This window comes from Protopterus annectens, chromosome 9.part0 (assembly GCF_019279795.1).
Source record: "Protopterus annectens isolate FY-2018-M chromosome 9.part0, PAN1.0, whole genome shotgun sequence".
Lineage (NCBI taxonomy): Eukaryota > Metazoa > Chordata > Ceratodontiformes > Protopteridae > Protopterus > Protopterus annectens.
In genome coordinates, this window is record NC_056743.1 from 157,975,217 (window position 1) to 157,992,302 (window position 17,086).

At 40.2% G+C, this 17,086-nt stretch overlaps 1 protein-coding gene across 2 annotated transcripts in view; it reads right to left on the bottom strand.

The window, feature by feature from the left end:
- LOC122811103 (low choriolytic enzyme-like) overlaps positions 1 to 17,086 on the bottom strand; it is a 298,499-nt gene that overhangs the window by 213,652 nt on the left and 67,761 nt on the right. For both annotated transcript variants that reach the window (XM_044082680.1, XM_044082679.1), the window contains exon 2: positions 6,117 to 6,194. The gene's annotated coding sequence lies outside the window, so the exon portion shown is untranslated. The remainder of the gene's footprint in view (positions 1 to 6,116; positions 6,195 to 17,086) is intronic.

Here is a 17,086-nt window from a genome sequence, read left to right on the forward strand (position 1 = left end):
TTTTACTTCTGAGGTAGAGATTTCCTTTAAGAGCTGCTCTATAGAGTAAAGCAATGTTGCAATTTTGCTCCATGGGTCTAGTAAACTGCTATTTAGGACTGCATATTTTTATTCCCCTAAAGAGTGATTTTATCTATAGGATACTTGTTTTATAGATAATAGTGACAGTAATTTACTAGATATTTGTTTTTGAACTGTGCTAGCTGTTTCCCAGAAAACACTACAGTCACCCAGCATGTTCTCCTTGCACTCATAAAGACAGTAAATTACAGGTTTCAAAGCTCATTTAATAATATAAACTACCATGCTGATTTCCTGTTCTCTCAGAAACTCAGAAACCCCTTACAGAACTTCAAGGCTTGAAGGAGGTGGGCAAACAAGGTTACCCCTAGCTACCATATAGGTGGCAATCCACTGAGCACAGAAAAAGTCATCAGGGATCTGGGGACCCAGGTTGACAGTAGCCTTTCATTTGACACTCATGTTGCTAAAGTAGTTAGGAAAACCTTCTATATCGCCCACCTGATCATGAAGGGATTCACATCTAGATCAAGGGAGGTCATCGTCCCCCTGTACTCATCACTCATTAGACCTATGATTGAGTACAATGTCCTGTTCAGAATGTATCTGACCAGACACCTGCTGCAGCTTGAAAGGCCCCAAAAGTTCCTCACCAAAAGGATAAAGGGTCTCAAAAATATGTCTTATGCTGCCCGACTGAAAGAACTCCAGCTCTATTCAGTCTCATACCGCTTGCTCAGAGGTGACCTGTGCCTGACATATAAGGCCATGTCAAACCCAGATTTGATGAATATGCTTCACCTCAAAAAATCTAGATCCCTCAGAACCACATGGGCGGGAGACTTAAACCTTGACACGGTTATAAATAGAAAGTGCTGGAGGGACAGATTCATCACCCAGAGACTCCCTATGCTGTGGAACCAAATCCAGGTACATGTGAGGCAGAGCACCTCGCTGGCCTTGTTCAAGAGGAATCTTGACCAATGGATGGGAGATCGCAGATATACCCCAGGGATTACTTCAGTGTCACTGCTTGACAGAGGCACAGCAAAATGATAGGCATAGTTTTTATTCAAACTAAAGGGGTGGCGAAAGCCACATAACTATGGGCTAGGCTTATAAATGCCCTTGGGCAGATAGCCTAGTATGAACCTATGAACCTATGAACCTATGAACCTATGAACCTATGAACACAGCATTATTTTGCCTTTTCTTGCCATGTCCTTCCTACTAGGAACACACTGATATCCTGGAGATAGCTCAAAGTTTGAAACCCACTTTGGGCAGTATTCACAGTCAGTTATGTAAAAGAGTTAAGGATTTCAGGGGCATGCATGAAACAGTGGAGCTGAGCTGTGATTCATACAGACTAGTTATGCCAATGTATGGTGTTGTCGAATGTAGTTATGCAAATAGCCAGATAATGAGGTGGAAATGAGGAGTGAAGAAGCAAAAAACAGTCTCGTAGACTGAAACAATCAAGCCCTGGAGAAAATTAATGTAGCAGAGACTGTCAGAGACTGCTTCCACAAGGGATCCGGACACTCCTGAGAAAGTAACCTTCAGCAACTCCACAACTTCAAAGTTCTGTAATCTGCAACATTAATTTTCTCTGGGGCTTGAGTGTTTCACTCTACGAGGCTGTTTTCTGCTTCCTTACTTGGTTTTAGTCACCTCTTTGTTGTCTTATTTTGGTTTACTGGAAATGAGGAGTAGCATAAATCTTTGTATGTGAATGAAGGCTATTTTATACCATTTGCAATTCAGAGTCAGTTTTTCCTGTTTTTCCAAGCTGGTCACCAATGCACTATAAAAAGGGAACCAGCACCAAATCTGTCAGAGTTACAAATTGGCAAAAAATGCTTTCTCTTGCATTGAGCTTTGTTATTTTTAGGTTGGAGTTCCTTGTCTTGGCAGGGACAAAACCGCTTGCACACAGAGGCACTAGCCTGCCGAGAAGGTGAAAATATAAGCAAAGGATTACTCATTATAACTTTGATAACCAAGAAAACTTTGATAGGTTTAGAGGAGACAGGGACATTATAAGGGTGTTAGTGGACATGACTGAGCGCATAGGGGAAGTGGGGGAATGCTTGGACTTCCTATTCCTATGGACACCAAAGTATGTATAGCCCTCACTATACTTGTCCCTGGGACCTTCCAGAGACAAACTGGGGACACTTTGGGGATCTCACAGGCTTCTGCCTTAAGGATATGGAAGCAGTTCTGGGTTGTACTCCCAGCACATGTGGATCAGTACATCTATTTCTCAGTGTTACCTCAGGACCAAGCCAGGACTATATGTGCCTTTTATGGGCTGGCACATTTCCCTGAGATACGCAGTGTGATAGACTGCACCCATGTTGAAATTAGGGGGCCCTCCAGGTCCATAGGGGTAGTGGTACAGCAATAGGAAGAGCTACCATTCCATCAATTGCCATGTAGTGTGTGATGCATGGGGATATATCACCAAAGTCTCTGCCCAGCATCCTGGCAGTGCACATGATTCCCATATCTGGCACACTATTTCACTCTACCACCTCATTCTGCATCATAGGATGCCTAGGGGTCTTCTTGTTGCTAAGTTGAATTTTTTTAATAACTTTATTGCTGTATTGCTGTTTTCCTGTTTTGCCTCTACACCCTTTCTCTCTGTCTCTGTCTCTCTCTCTCTCTTTTTAAAAGAATGCCAGATATCCACTGGAGTCATTTCTCATGACTCCAGTGAGAAATCCTTCTGGAGCTGTGGAGGAGACATATAACACATCTCTGTTCCAGACCCGTATTGTCATTGAGAGTGTGTCCGGCCTCCTGAAGAAGCTTTTCATCTTATTGTACCAGTTTAGGTGCGCCCTTCAGTATGACCCAGCTACTACATGCAAGGTATTTACTGTCAGTTGCATTCTGTATAATATTATCATGCACTGGTCTGGTGGTGACCCATGCAGTCACTGCACCTTCCAGTTCCAGTCCCACTTTGACTAATGATGACCAGCCAGCAGCAGTAGTAAGGGACACCATATGGCAGGCTAGTGCACAGCATGCAGCTACACAGGCTAAGAGGTGGTCTCTAGTCCAGAACTATGGACCAGGACATTCATGTTACCGTTTTCTTTGTGTAAAAATACATGGAGCATAATTTATATATTTATATATATATATTTTTGGGCTATGCCGTGTGGTGCAAGGTTTGCTGTCATGGTTCATCTCATGATCATCACTTTCATTTAAAATATTTCCGTATTACTACCTGTTTGCCTGACTGCTCACTTATTCTTGTTCAGTGATGCTGAAAGGTATCAAATCAATACATAAATCAACAGTTGCACCTACTATACTGATTAACGTTTGCTTTAATTATGTATTCACTATCCAATAGAAAGCAATACTGGCAACAATGAAATATTCAGTTATATATGCCGTTTCTGTTTACTGAATTGAGTTTTACTACACATCAGATTGTTTTTTAGTGTCATACAAAATGCATTCTAGCTTTCAGAAACTGACATCATGTGTGCAGTGATGAAGGCAGCCATTAAGTTTATATGACAGGATGCTTATTGCAATGTGTCATTTGTGTATGATGTATTGGACCTGAAAATATTTGCTCATTACTATTTTAATTTCTTATGTGACTGCAACCAGAGGGAATGGTAATCCATGTATCATTGTTTTTGTCCAGTGTTCATTCATGTACTTAATACTTGTACACAGATTTCCAGTCTCCCCTGAATACAATTCCAATTAAATAGGAAGTTAAATGATTCAAAGTCAGAGTATGGTGTAAGTAACAGATGTAAAGAGAACAACTAGATAGATAGATAGATAGATAGATAGATAGATAGATAGATAGATAGATAGATAGATCGATAAACACATACACACACAGCCCCACCACCCCCAACAAAACCTCATTTCAACTAAACAAAAAGATTTGTCAATGAATATTATACACAGTTCTTCTTCATAGGCCTGATGATGGTGTAACTGATTTTGAGATCGGGCTACCACTAGAACTGAAAGGTAAGTTAGGCCGACGGTGTGATCTGTGGGAGGAAGGTGATCCTGCTGTCAGTGACCCTGACCTGGAATGTGAGGTAGTCCTAGGTGTATAGAGCCCGTGGCATGGCCTGTGAGACATTTGTTGTGATTGTCACTGTAAGTAGTGATATCACTGTGTTGAAAACCAGTGGTAGTATCATGTGATCCACCCATATGTCCAGATAGTACTCCATCCCCTACCTCTCATAAGACCATGGTCAGCTTGAGTCTGTTATGTCCTAACTAGTGTATGAATGGAGGCTGCAACAATGCTTGATGTGCCACCGTACTACACATCAATGACACTATGGCTTTATCCCTCTTCTCTGCCAATCCAAAGTAATGCAGGAAACCTTCACACATCCTCTGCAGGACTTTGACTATTTCTAGCTGAGCGCTGTTGCAGTGGTCTGAGCCCTAACTATGCCATGACATATTTCCTGTTGTGCAGCCAGTGCTTTGTGTATGTCCTGAGGTAGTTATAAAAAATTTCTGTGAATGGCACCTCTTTGTAATGGTGTCACTATTGACAATGTGGTCTCAGAATGTCTACCATCATCCTCAACATGGAAACTGGTGTAGACATGCAGGGTTGCTTCTGCTATATAAGTATGAGTGGAATGTCTGCTTGTGTTTGACTTTGTGATGCAGCATCACTTTCTATAGAGTACAGTTACTAACATGTTGCAAGGTGAGAGAACTTTCCATTAAACTTGGAGACTTCCTGACACTTTCCTCAGGCTGTCTCATAAATACAACTATATTATCAGCAGCAGCACCCATTCTGCTGCTGACTTCATCCATATTGGTACAGCTGAACTGTCTGTTTCTGATGCCGAGTCTGTAAAAGAAATCATAACGCAAGTTAATAACAATGCATCAGCATACAGCATAGAATGATTACAAGGGGATGAGTGGGACATTTACCATGCACTTTGCCTTCATTTTCATTAGCTGCTGATGTACAAGACTCATCTAATAATAATGAATTCTGACGTGTTTAGTCACAGCACTCTTTGTCACCATTCAATTTAGGCTACATAAGGTGTACATTTTAAACCAACTTTCAGGAACTAATGAATGCAAATGCTGCTGTTGCAGACTTTGGTTTGATGGAGCAGTGTCTACACCACCTCTAATTATTCCATTTGTTCCATCTTCTATATCATAATCACTCCCACAGATAGACAGACGGTATTCATCTTCTGGTGTAAACTTAAGATTTGGAGCCCCCCCGGAAATTGCATTCCACCTGGTCTTCCTTCTAGCATGTCTTACCATATCATTTGTCTTTATTTTTTTTGCACTGTGCCAACAATCTGCTTCTGCCTTTAACTGCATTGATTCTGACAACTACTTGGCTCCATGCTTTGCTCCTTTCAGCTTGACTGCACCCCCCCCTTTTACCAAATTAAGTCTCCCATATGTCCTATGCACTGCCATGAATACACAGTTTTCCTCATGGCTAAGGTTATCATGCCTATGCCTTAATCCCTTATTCTCCATCTGTACTACACAGATAAAAAGGCTACAGTCAGACACTTGTCACAGTACTGCTTGCATGGCCTCAGCTGTTAAAGTAGAAACCACTGGCTATTCCTGACAACCGCAAACAAAATGTTATCTAAACCACACAATGACAGTTTATTCAATAATGACAGTTGCTGCACTAAAAGCAATCTGCACTACTATTTGCCATTGTCATTTATTTTTCCCTCACTGTAAGTAGCAGAACATCACATTTATCAACATGCCCATTCCTGTCCTTTACACATTGAAATTTCTCGAGTACAATAAGCATTTTTTCTCATATATCTACAGTCACTACACTACACTAACGTCAATAAAGACCAAATGATCATTTACAACAATTACAAAGTCTAGTACATGTCAGGCAAATTCAACAAACTGAGCAAAATTACCAGTTCTGGGATGGTATTAATACATCCACAATACACATCAAAATGTATTGTAGGAGAGCTTTAAATCAATATTCCAATAACTGTTAACGTGTCTCTTACTAAATAATAAATATTTTATAAAATTTTCCTTACTTTGAGATGTGGTATTCTAAGACATTTGCAGCCTCTTTCAGCTATTTGTGAATCAATATCATGAAGCTCAAACTGCTGCTGTAAATTCAAGCAGATTTACACATTTATTATGCAAATTAGACTAATTTGTATGCATGTCCATGAATTGCAGTATTACGCAAACATGTCCTGAGGTATGTTGTCGTATTTCAGCATTTTGTTGATTGTGAACACACATCCCACATATTTCAAAGAGACATGAATGCACTGTGGATAACTACAAATGCCGCAGCAATACCAAGTGATGCCTGGAGATACACAGATTGTCCTAAACTAGTCAAAATTACAACATAGGTGTGAAATTCAAAATGGAGTCTTCTAAATGTTGGGTTGAAAGCAAACTGAAGGTTAATCCCTGTGCATTAAACACTGTATGTCACACTCTAACAAGTGATACATATAATAAAATCATAAAATAATTTTACACATTACTGTTGATATTTATTTTCCCTCCACCTATATTATAAGAAAAAAGTCCCACTTCACTATATGATGTATACTGTTGTTAAAGCAAAAAAAAAGTACTTTTATCAATAGGCATTAATATTGAAAGTTATTATCCATATTTTTAAAAATAATCCATGACACTTAGAAAGGACAGGTAAATATTTTCCTTTAGAAAAATCAGCATGTGACAAAGCAGTTTTGGTTACACCAATTCTGTGAATAGTATCTAGACCTTCTCTAATAAGCTTGCCAGCAAAAAAAGGGTTTGGTCAAGCTGATGTCACACACAGTAGGGAGTGGCTATTGTAGAATGACCAGTGAAGGCATATATTGAGAGTTAACAGCGGTTTATTGTACAACCAACATAAATCTAGCTGCATGCATATCCATGGCTTGCACATAATTGAACTTGCTTAATACTGCCCTCCCCATGTGCTTCTTAAACTACTGTAGCTGTCAAGGTACAAACAATCACTGTTCTACAGTTATAATCCCGCTTAATACATCCCTCACCATACTTTCTTCATTCTGGTTCTGGCTTTTCAAATGATGGCAGCACCTGTGAAAGCACGAGGCCACGTTCCCAGCTGGTCTGAAAAAGAAACCTTAGTAATGCTTTACCTTTTGCATGACTCATACCTTGAGAAGATCCAGGTGTGGATACATCAAGGTATGTAGAAAAAAAAAATCAGTATCTGGCAGGAATTGGGTGACCACCACCTGTCAACCCTGACAGGTATAACCCACTCCAGTTGGCTATATTGTCACAGGTATGACAGTTTGCAGAAGTGTAATGCTGACCAGCTGGCCAAGTGGATGTATCAGGTTATGGTGAGAAGGCCAAAGTTCTATAGTAAGTAAAATTATTTTCTTAATTCATTTATACTGATTTATATATTTATATATATATATATATATATATATATATATATATATATATATATATATATATATCAAAAATTAAAAAGGGGGTTAAAATTGCATAACTACATGTACTTCCAGACTCAAATATCTTTACCTGAAAATATTTACTTGTACTGATATTATGAAATGCATAAAATGTGAGTAGTATATCTGTAATCAGACGTCCATCTTTTGAAGAAAAAGGAAAACTAGCACTGTGTTAACAGGTTACAGTTATTGTTGTTGTTGTTTGTCTTTTGGCTTTTCCTGGCAGGGGTTGCCACAGCGGAACTCCGGTCTGCTAATGATTGGCAGTTAGTTTTTATGGTGTCGAGTTGCCAGCCCAACGCCTAACCTTCAACGAAGGCACACCCATTAAACGCATGTCTTTCGAACACCCGCTCGACCGCGGGGAGGACATGATGACTCTACACAGAAAATAGAAATGTCAAGTTAAGAGTATTAAAATAATAATCTGTACAGGTAATTATGTAAATCTTTTACTAATGTGCAGTCAGTGATGCTGACTGCACATAATAAAGTTATGAAATATAAATCTGTAACTGCAACTTTAATTGTTTACCATTGCAGGGAAAAAGTTGTAAAATATAAATATTACATGAAGACAGTTTTGTAAGGGATACATAAATAAGTAAAAACAATTGCTTAACTTAATTATTTGTTCATAAGTATTTCTATCTGTATGTACAACATGGCTGAAATGACACTTACCACATGGGGTGGGGAGTGGGAGTTACTTTGCTAAGAGAAAGAGCAACACAGAAGATTTCATAGAACATGCTGTTTTACTTCAGTATTAGAGAATGGGCAGCCTATAGATTGTCATTCTGTTTGTAAAACAAACATTTTCTGGCAGGGTGTTAATGTATAGGTAATGCCTGCAGAAAATCAGCATATCAAGCTGTCATAGAGCTCAACTGAAATTAGCCAATTGGCTGCCATTATTTTACATTCACTAAGCAGCAGTTTTGCTGTTTCACAAGCGTAAAATTAAATAATAATAATAATAATAATAAAATAAAAAAAAATAATAATTAAAATAAAAGAAAGAAAATTTTAAACATGTGCGTGTTTGTGTCTGTGTGCGAGTGTATGCATGTAAGAGCGAGCTCAATCAGGCCATTATTTCATACTCACTAAACATTGCTTTTGCTGTTTAAACAAGTATAAAAACTAAACAGAAAAGTGTGTCTGTGTGCGTGTGTGTGTGTGTGCGTGTGTGTGTGCGTGCGTGTGTGTGTGTGTGTGTGTGTGTGTGTGTGTGTGTGTGTGTGTGTGTGTGTGTGTGTGTGTGTGTGTGTGTGTGTGTGTGTGTGTGCGTGCATGTGTGTGCGTGTGCGCATGTTTATGTGTGTGCGCGCGCGTGTGTGCATGTGTGCATGTGCGCGTGCGCATGTTCGTGTGTGTGTGTGTGTGCACGAGCGCGCGCAAGTGTGTGTGTGTGTGTGTGTGTGTGTGTGTGTGTGTGTGTGTGTGTGTGCACGTATATGTGTGTGTGTTTATGTTTCATTCTCTGTGTGAGTTTACATGTACATGACAGTGATGTGAGTGATAGAGAGAGAGAGAGTGAAAGTGATCAAGGACTGGCAGCAGTAAGGCTTGCATACTTCTTGACCTCTTAGCTCAAGATATAGGTTCATAGGTTCATACTAGGCTATCTGCCCTAGGGCATTTATGAGCCTAGCCAGAGTGGGTTTGGCTTTCGCCACCCATTTTAAATTAATTTTGCTATGCCCTTTTTTGAGGTTAGTATACTGTGCCTCTGTCTAACAGTGACACAGAAGTGATACCCGGGGTAAACCTACAATCTCCTATCCACTCATCAAGATTCCTCTTGAAGACAGTCAATGAGGGACTCTGCCTAACCTGGACTGGGATTTTATTCCAGAGTGAAGGGAGCCTCTGGGTTATGAATCTGTCCCTCCAGCATGTCCTATTTATTTCAGTGCTGAGGTTCAAGTCTCTCGAGCGCATAGCTCGATGGGATTTGGATTTTCTGAGGTGCAGCATGTCCATTAATTCCGGGTTGGACATGGCTTTATATGTCAGGCACAGATTGCCACTGAGCAGGAGGTATGCCACTGAGTAGACCTGGAGTTTCTTTAACTGGGCAGCATATGGCATCTGTCTGAGCCCTTTGATCCTCTTGGTGAGGTACTTTTGGGGTCTTTCCAGTTGCTGCAGGTGTCTGGTAAGGTACATCCCAAAAGGGGCATTGTACTCAATTATGGGCCTGATGAGGGATGAGTAAAGAGGCACGATGACCTCCCCTGATCTAGATGTGAATCCCTTCATGATTAGGTGGGCTATATAAAATGTTTTTCTAACCACTTTGGCCACGTGGTTGTCAAATGAGAGATTGCTATCAACTTGGGTCCCCAGGTCCCTAATTACTTCTTCTGTACTTAATGGATTACCACCTATGTGGTAATTTGTGGGCACTTTGTTTTTGCCAAAGGGGATGACTATACACTTTTTGGTGTTTAGCTTGAGGCCATGGCTCTGGCACCAGTTGTCTGTTTCTATGAGGCCCTTTTGGAGGATGCTTGTGTTGGCTGGAGAGTCGATTATGGCGCCCAGTTTGCAGTCATCTGCGAACTTGGTCAGCCACAGTCCTTCCGTGTTGGCCTGTACCTCCGAGAAATATATACCAAACAAGAGAGGTCCCAGGACTGAGCCTTATGGGACGCCACTTGTAACTGGTTTGGAGTCTGACACGGCTCCAGCAATTCTAACCATGTGTGTTCTGTCCTTGAGCCAGTTTGCAACCCATCTAGTGACATAGGGGTTTATATTTAAGCTGGTGAGCTTATCTATAATGCCCGAGTGGGGTATTGTATCGAAGGCTTTTGCGAGGTCCAGGTAGGCTGTGTGGACCACCTTCCCCTCGTCAATGGCCTTGATGACGCTTTCAAAGAAATAAACCAGGTTTAAGAGGCAGGATCTGCCCATAACAAAGCCAAACTGGGTAGGATCCAGTGTCTGTAGGTCCCCAATATCTTTATTTATGAGGTCCATGATGATCCTTTCCATAGCTTTGCAGACCAAGCTAGTCAGGCTTATGGGGCGATAGTTTCCAGGATCCGTTGAGGCACCACCTTTGTGGAGAGGGACCACTGTTGCTGTATGCCACTCTTTGGGTACATATCTTGTAGTAAGGCTGAGATTGAACAGTAGTTTTATGTTTGGGTTTAGCTCTTCTTGGAGTTCATGTAGGACGCAGCCTGGGACACCGTCTGGTCCCATTGATGCTGTGTTTTTTGCTTTGGAGAGGGCGGCTCTTACCTGAGCATCTGAGATGTCAGGGGGGCAGCACTCTGCTGGGATAGATATTTGCCCTTTTGGTGGGGAGGGGGGGGAAAGTTTGCGCTGAACCTGTCAGCTAGGATGTTGGCAATGTCTGTGGGTTCGGTGTATTTTTTGTCATTTTGGACTAATTCTGAGCATATCTGGGAATTCCCACCCAGGTTCCTAACATAACTAAAGAAAGCCTTGTGATTATCCTTAGTGTCCTGCGCAATTTTTCTCTCAAAGCTGGCCTTAGACGATTTTATGAGTGCCCGTAGTTTTTTGTAATACTGATCAGAGATGCCTTCCCTTTTTGGGATTTTGCTCTATCATGTAGTAGCTTCCTCCTTCTATTGTATAGTTTGTTTATGGCTGGGGTCCACCAGACAGGATGTCTGCCTTTGGAGGATTGGGTCTTGGTTTTATTTGGGATTGCATGATCCATGCATTCCTGAAGGTGTTCATAGAATGCGTTTATAAAGGATTCTGCGGTCTGGGCCATATTTTCCACAGGCCGGGGGCTTTGAAGGATTCCACCTCGGTTTTGAGGAGTGTGAAATTTGCTTTAGAGAAGTTTTTCACTGTGGTTTTCTGGGCAGGGGGTGGGGTCGGGATGTGAATATCCAGTGAGATTAGTTTATGGTCTGATCTTACCAGTGAGGGATACACTTCTGGTCTGGAGCATAGAGTCCCCATGTTGGTGATGATCAGGTCCAGTATGTTTTCCCCTCTTGTGAGAGTGGTAACAACTTGTTCCATAGCATTTGAGTTTATAAATTCTAGGAACCTTTGGGCTAGGGTGTTGGAGCTAGAGTAATGCTCCCAGTCTATGTTTGGGTAGTTGAAGTCGCCCAATATAATGGTGTTTGGAGAGACTTTCATATTTTCCAGTGTTCTCAGGAAGGCTGAGTGGGGTTCATGGGTTTGGGAGGGTGGTCTGTAGCAGGCTATAAACTGGAAGGCAGTTTTATCCACTGTTAGTTGCACATTTATTTATTTATTTATTTATTTATTTATTTAAATTTGTTGACCGGGAATGTTATGACATGGACAACAGACATGAATAGTCTCTGATGCTTCGTGCTGTGCCACCAACCTGGAGGTGTGGGTATCTTTGACGAATATTGATACTCCCCCTCCTTTTGTGGTTCGGTCCAAGTTTTGGGGCCGAAAAGCATGGTATGAGGTATAACCTGGTAGTGCTGGGGTGCTCTCGGGAGCCTTGAACCAGGTTTCTGTTACTGCACAGATATCGATGTTCTCCATGCTAAGGAGAGTTTAGAGTGCGTGCATCTTGAGGTTTAGACTTCTGGCATTGAGTAGCATTACTCTTAGTTTCTTATCTCTTGTGATACCTATGGAGGTGGGTTTGTCTTTTGAGCCTTGCCTAAAAAAGGAACTATGGGGGTAGCAAGAGCCTTTGCCAATATCCGAAAGCCCAGGGGTGACAGGTGCAAGCCGTCCCTAGCGAAGCATCGTGGCTTGTCGAGCATGTCATCCCAGGCTGACAGGCATTGGATCCTCTTTGAATGACACCAATACTTAAGCCAATTGTTGAAATTGATCATCTTGTCCTCATATTGTGGCATCATTCTTGGTGAGGGTAAGATGCTACTCAAGGTCAGGGTCATACCGGCCTGGGCTACATGCTCAGAGAGCTCCTCTATGTCTCTTTTCATGTATCCCAGGGAGGTACGTCTCAGGTCATTCACACCAGCATGGACAATGACTGAGTCATATTTGTACTTGCCTTGGAGTGACCTGAGTGCTTGTGTTATGTGGTGGATCCTAGCGCTCGACAGGCAGCTCACCGTGACCTTCTCCTTGTTCAGCCTGGTGAGCGGGACATCAATGTGCCTGACGATAGAGTCACCTATTACAAGTGTATCAGGTGTGTTGTTTAGCCTTAAGGGCTGTGACTGTTCGGCACACTGGCTTTGTGAGCTATGTGTTGCACGAGTTTTGTTTTGGGGTAGTGGTTGCTTGGGTGTCTGCTTTGGAGGTCTCTGCTGCTTAGGCAGATTTTTATTTAAAGCCTCCGAGTATGTTTTTGTGTGTTTATGTGTTTGGTTTGCTGTCGTGGTAGGTCTATGTGAGACTGGAATTGTAGTGAGTGTGGTTTCCTTCTCCTCCTGACTGGTTACGCCAGTACTGAGTTGAGAGAGCTTAGCCTCCAGTTTGGCTATATGGTTGCATCTCTCACATGTGTTGGAATTTATTGGGAGGAGGAGAGGGTTGTCTGTGTACATGAGGCAGTTGTAACATTGCCTCAAGATTCCCAGATTCACCAGCTGGACTGGAGAGGAGATTGACAACTGACCTTTGGACATGCTAGAATAGCATTGGGAATTCCTTTATAATTGAAAAAAAAAGGGCCAATGGGGAACAAGGTACTCAAGGGGAGTTTGTGAGGGTGTAGTATTTTTAATTTTTTTGTGCTGACTTAGTGAGCAAGTGCCAGGTAACTTAAATGCAATGTGTTACAGGTAACTTAAATGCAAAAATGACAAACAGTAACTTTCTTTCAAGTGAAACAAGGAAATAAGTACAGTAAGCAATGCACTTGAAAGATGAAATGTTTTAAATATTGCTGTTATAAAATAATGAAGTTGTTTGAATAATAGGATTTGCATCAGCATGCACTTTCTGAAGGGCAAGTGTTTGTGTATGAGAGAATGAGATTGATCGACCAGTGTCAGCAGCATTAAGTAGGTTGGCATACCTCTCGACCTTTTAGCTCAAGAAATCTGGATAAAGCCTGAAATAAAGGGAAAAAAGACTCAAAATAGGAACAGATTTTAAATATTGTTCTTATAAAATTGCAAAGGTGCTTAAATAACAGTATTTGTGTTAGCTTGAATTTTCTGAAGGAAATTAGGTCTGAAAGTTAAATGTATGTCATTATTTAGTGACTTCAGTCCCCAGTGACTGGCAACAAAACATGCATATTAGGATTAAGAGACTGAAAAAGTAAAGTAGGTATCTAGATAGATTTTGTTTAAGTGCTGTATTTTTGATGTAAGTTGCTTCCTCCAACACCATTTACATATACTATAGCAACTTTGAAACATTAGGCAGAGAAACTATTTTACATCAAAAATATATAAAAAAAATAGTAAGTAAAACACAACAATTTTACAGTCCATTCTCTAAGTTCAATAATACACTCCAAGCCGTGAGTGTTACTGTGTAAATAGCACCCTTTCCCTAGGTGGGTGTTATGTACACAGTAACACATACACCCTATTGGGCATTATTGCTTGCTTGCTTACTATACATCAGACACATTTCTGCAGAAAATGAAACACACATTTCCTTAAATTGATACATTTCAGCCTTTGCACTTTAGCTATAACACAGAGTGTACATGCATTTTTAAAACAAAAATCAAAACTCGTCATATTTCTCTACTATCCTCCAGCACTCAGTGGAATATTAGTAAAGTATTCTAATAATTCACATATGTATGCTTATAAGAGTTAAACTGGGAAATAAAAAGAGAAAGAAATAATCATATACAATATATTTATGCTTATATGCGGAAGATATTCAAATACAGTTTAAACAATATTATCTCTCACTCTTTCACTGATATCTGAGAAAGAAAGACAGTACAATTGCCAACGATGAATGTACTATCTTTTTGAGTCTTCTGGTAAGTGTCCAAAAGATATTTTGTTATTAAATGGACACGGTAGAGATTATTATACAGCAGTAATGGTAGCAGGAAGGCTGACAAAGCAATGATTTTCAAATTGATTTCTGTAGCACTCCTGTAGACAATGTTGTTACAGCTTCGCAGCTCAAAAGCATACAACTGAAGACTTAACAGATTAAGAGAAATGTATTATAATCTTATTTGTTACATTCAGTAACTGCAATAATTACTGATTTCTTTTTCTTTTTTTTTTCTTTATTTTGGGTAATGTAAACTCATAACCCTTCAGAAAGACCGAAGTCCTTGCCATTTCAATTCATCACAAGTATGGATAAGAACTACTCTTAATTCTTCCAATGTACAGAAGAACTTTCCAAATCACTACCCCCAACTGTAAGCATAAGCACTTCACATGCAAAAGTTTTACTTCAATAAAGAATTTTTACAGCAGTATTTTGTTGTGTTTTTAAATTTTGTTAAAATATTATTGTGTGGATTTATTGTACTTTTTGTGTTTTGTCTCTCGCCTCCCTTATTTCTCACTCTTTTTTTTCTTATTTTGTTTATACATTTCTTTCTCCTTTTTTGTTTTCCTTCCCTCCCATTTTTTCTTTTCTTATACATGTTCAAATCCCATAGGAAAAGACCAGTCACATACCTCCCAGGCTAGGGACAGATAATCCTCTGCCCATCCAGGGACATTCTTGCAGGGTCGGAGTGTAAGTGACAGTACTACAGCCACTCCAGCACATGGCAGCCTTGAAATCCTCACAGAAAGCAGGCTTCAGAGCTTGATTGAGGCCATACTGGTAGAGGTAGAGGACAGGAGAATTCAGCCAGTTGTAGCGTCTCTTCAGTATGTAGAAGACACACTCTCCAAGTTGGTGCTGACCACCATGCCAACACAGGTCCCTACCTCTTCAAAATCGGGGTCCTCCACTGCAAAACCATCTGGCAGTGGATATATTTGAGGCTCTGTGGACTGAGATTACAGTTGTCACTTCCTCAGGCCTTCTTCCCTTACTGTTTCTGCTTCACCATCTTCCCTATTTCCCAATCACACTATCTTCTTATAACAAAAAATAAATAAATAAATAAATAAATAAAAATTGAAAACATAGGAGGGGCTCTATCCCCTGACAAAAACATATTGCCAAACCTCTCCCACCTCCTCCAGCACAAACCCTCCTGGTATTTCCCTTGTGTGTTCGCCACCTTGTTTTGTTCTCCCTTTTTCAGTATGTCCTAGCAACACCTTTCTGTTTTTTAGCTCATTACAGCTGAGTGGGCCTCCAGGCATTTCTGCAGTTACCTCCAACTACGCCTCTAGGCTTCAAATATTGCTTGTTCATATTTGAATTAATAATCCATAATTCCAGAACCATGCTATATACAAGATATCAAAATATTTTATCTTGATCCATACATGATGGCAAACAAAATTGTATTGATATTTGACCTCTGTCAAGGAGTATTTCTTAGAACTTTAAGGTGATAACTTCAGTTTTTAAAGGCTCAAGCCACACCCACTGGGAGTTAAATGTACACACTCAAAAGAGCTGATCTGGAGGGAATGAGTTAATGAAGTTATCAGGGTATCCACAAAATGATACCCCATATGAAAAAGTTATAATCCCTTTACTTTTTTTGCAGAGTGACTGTGCTCTGTTGTGCTTGCCCATGATATGTTGTGGCATATACAACTTACTATGTCACAAAGTAATTCACAGTTTCATAAGGACAAACTTTATACAATTTACTCTTGCGAAAAGTGGGTGTGTTTATAGAAATTGCAAATTTTCCCCTACTCGTTGCAAAAAGTTTTTTTTTTTAATCTTCCATGGAGGAGCTCAGGAGACATGGATCTCACTAGCACTCAACATAATACTATCATGAGAGAAGCCACATATGGTTACTCTCTCTCAGTTACCACCTTTCATTGAATACTTTATGTTTAGTAGCTGATACCTTTTTCATATGGACCGGCATGGTTGAAATTCTTAGCTATGTTGAATATTTGTGCCACACTACAGCATTTTTAGAATTCACTATGCAATTTTCTGAGAACAGAATTAATTTTTTACGTTACTATTTTGAAGAATTCCGAGGAGAATATTAAGATTATATTGTACAAGAAAGAGTACAAAACCCCACATATGTTAATAGGAAAAGTATGCATCTAGCGTTTGTATTTAACAACATTTTGAAAAGTCAGTTCGTCATGTAGCTGAAACACTTGATGTCCTTAAGAGATCATTTGCATACATCTCATAGGCCTCCATTTCAGGAGATTTAAGGTATCACACTGAAAACTCTAGCTTGTCTGGGTTTTTCTTTCAGTCTTTAATTAATATAAGCAAGAAGGTCAAAGCAATAAAAGATTTTTTCACAAATCTTTTCCAGTTTTCTGTGATTAATGACTTGATGGAAGGCAGGTGCTTGTTATGAACCTCTGCCTACCTTGTCTAGCTAGAAGAAAAAAATACATACACATTTTAACTTTTAAAATTGATTTAAGTGTAAAGGGGAAACAACTATTCTTTTTGTGTAGTTTGGTGTCCTGTGCATGTTGTCTGCAGCTTGCGGCCAAGTCCTCCTCTGCTAGCTATGATTA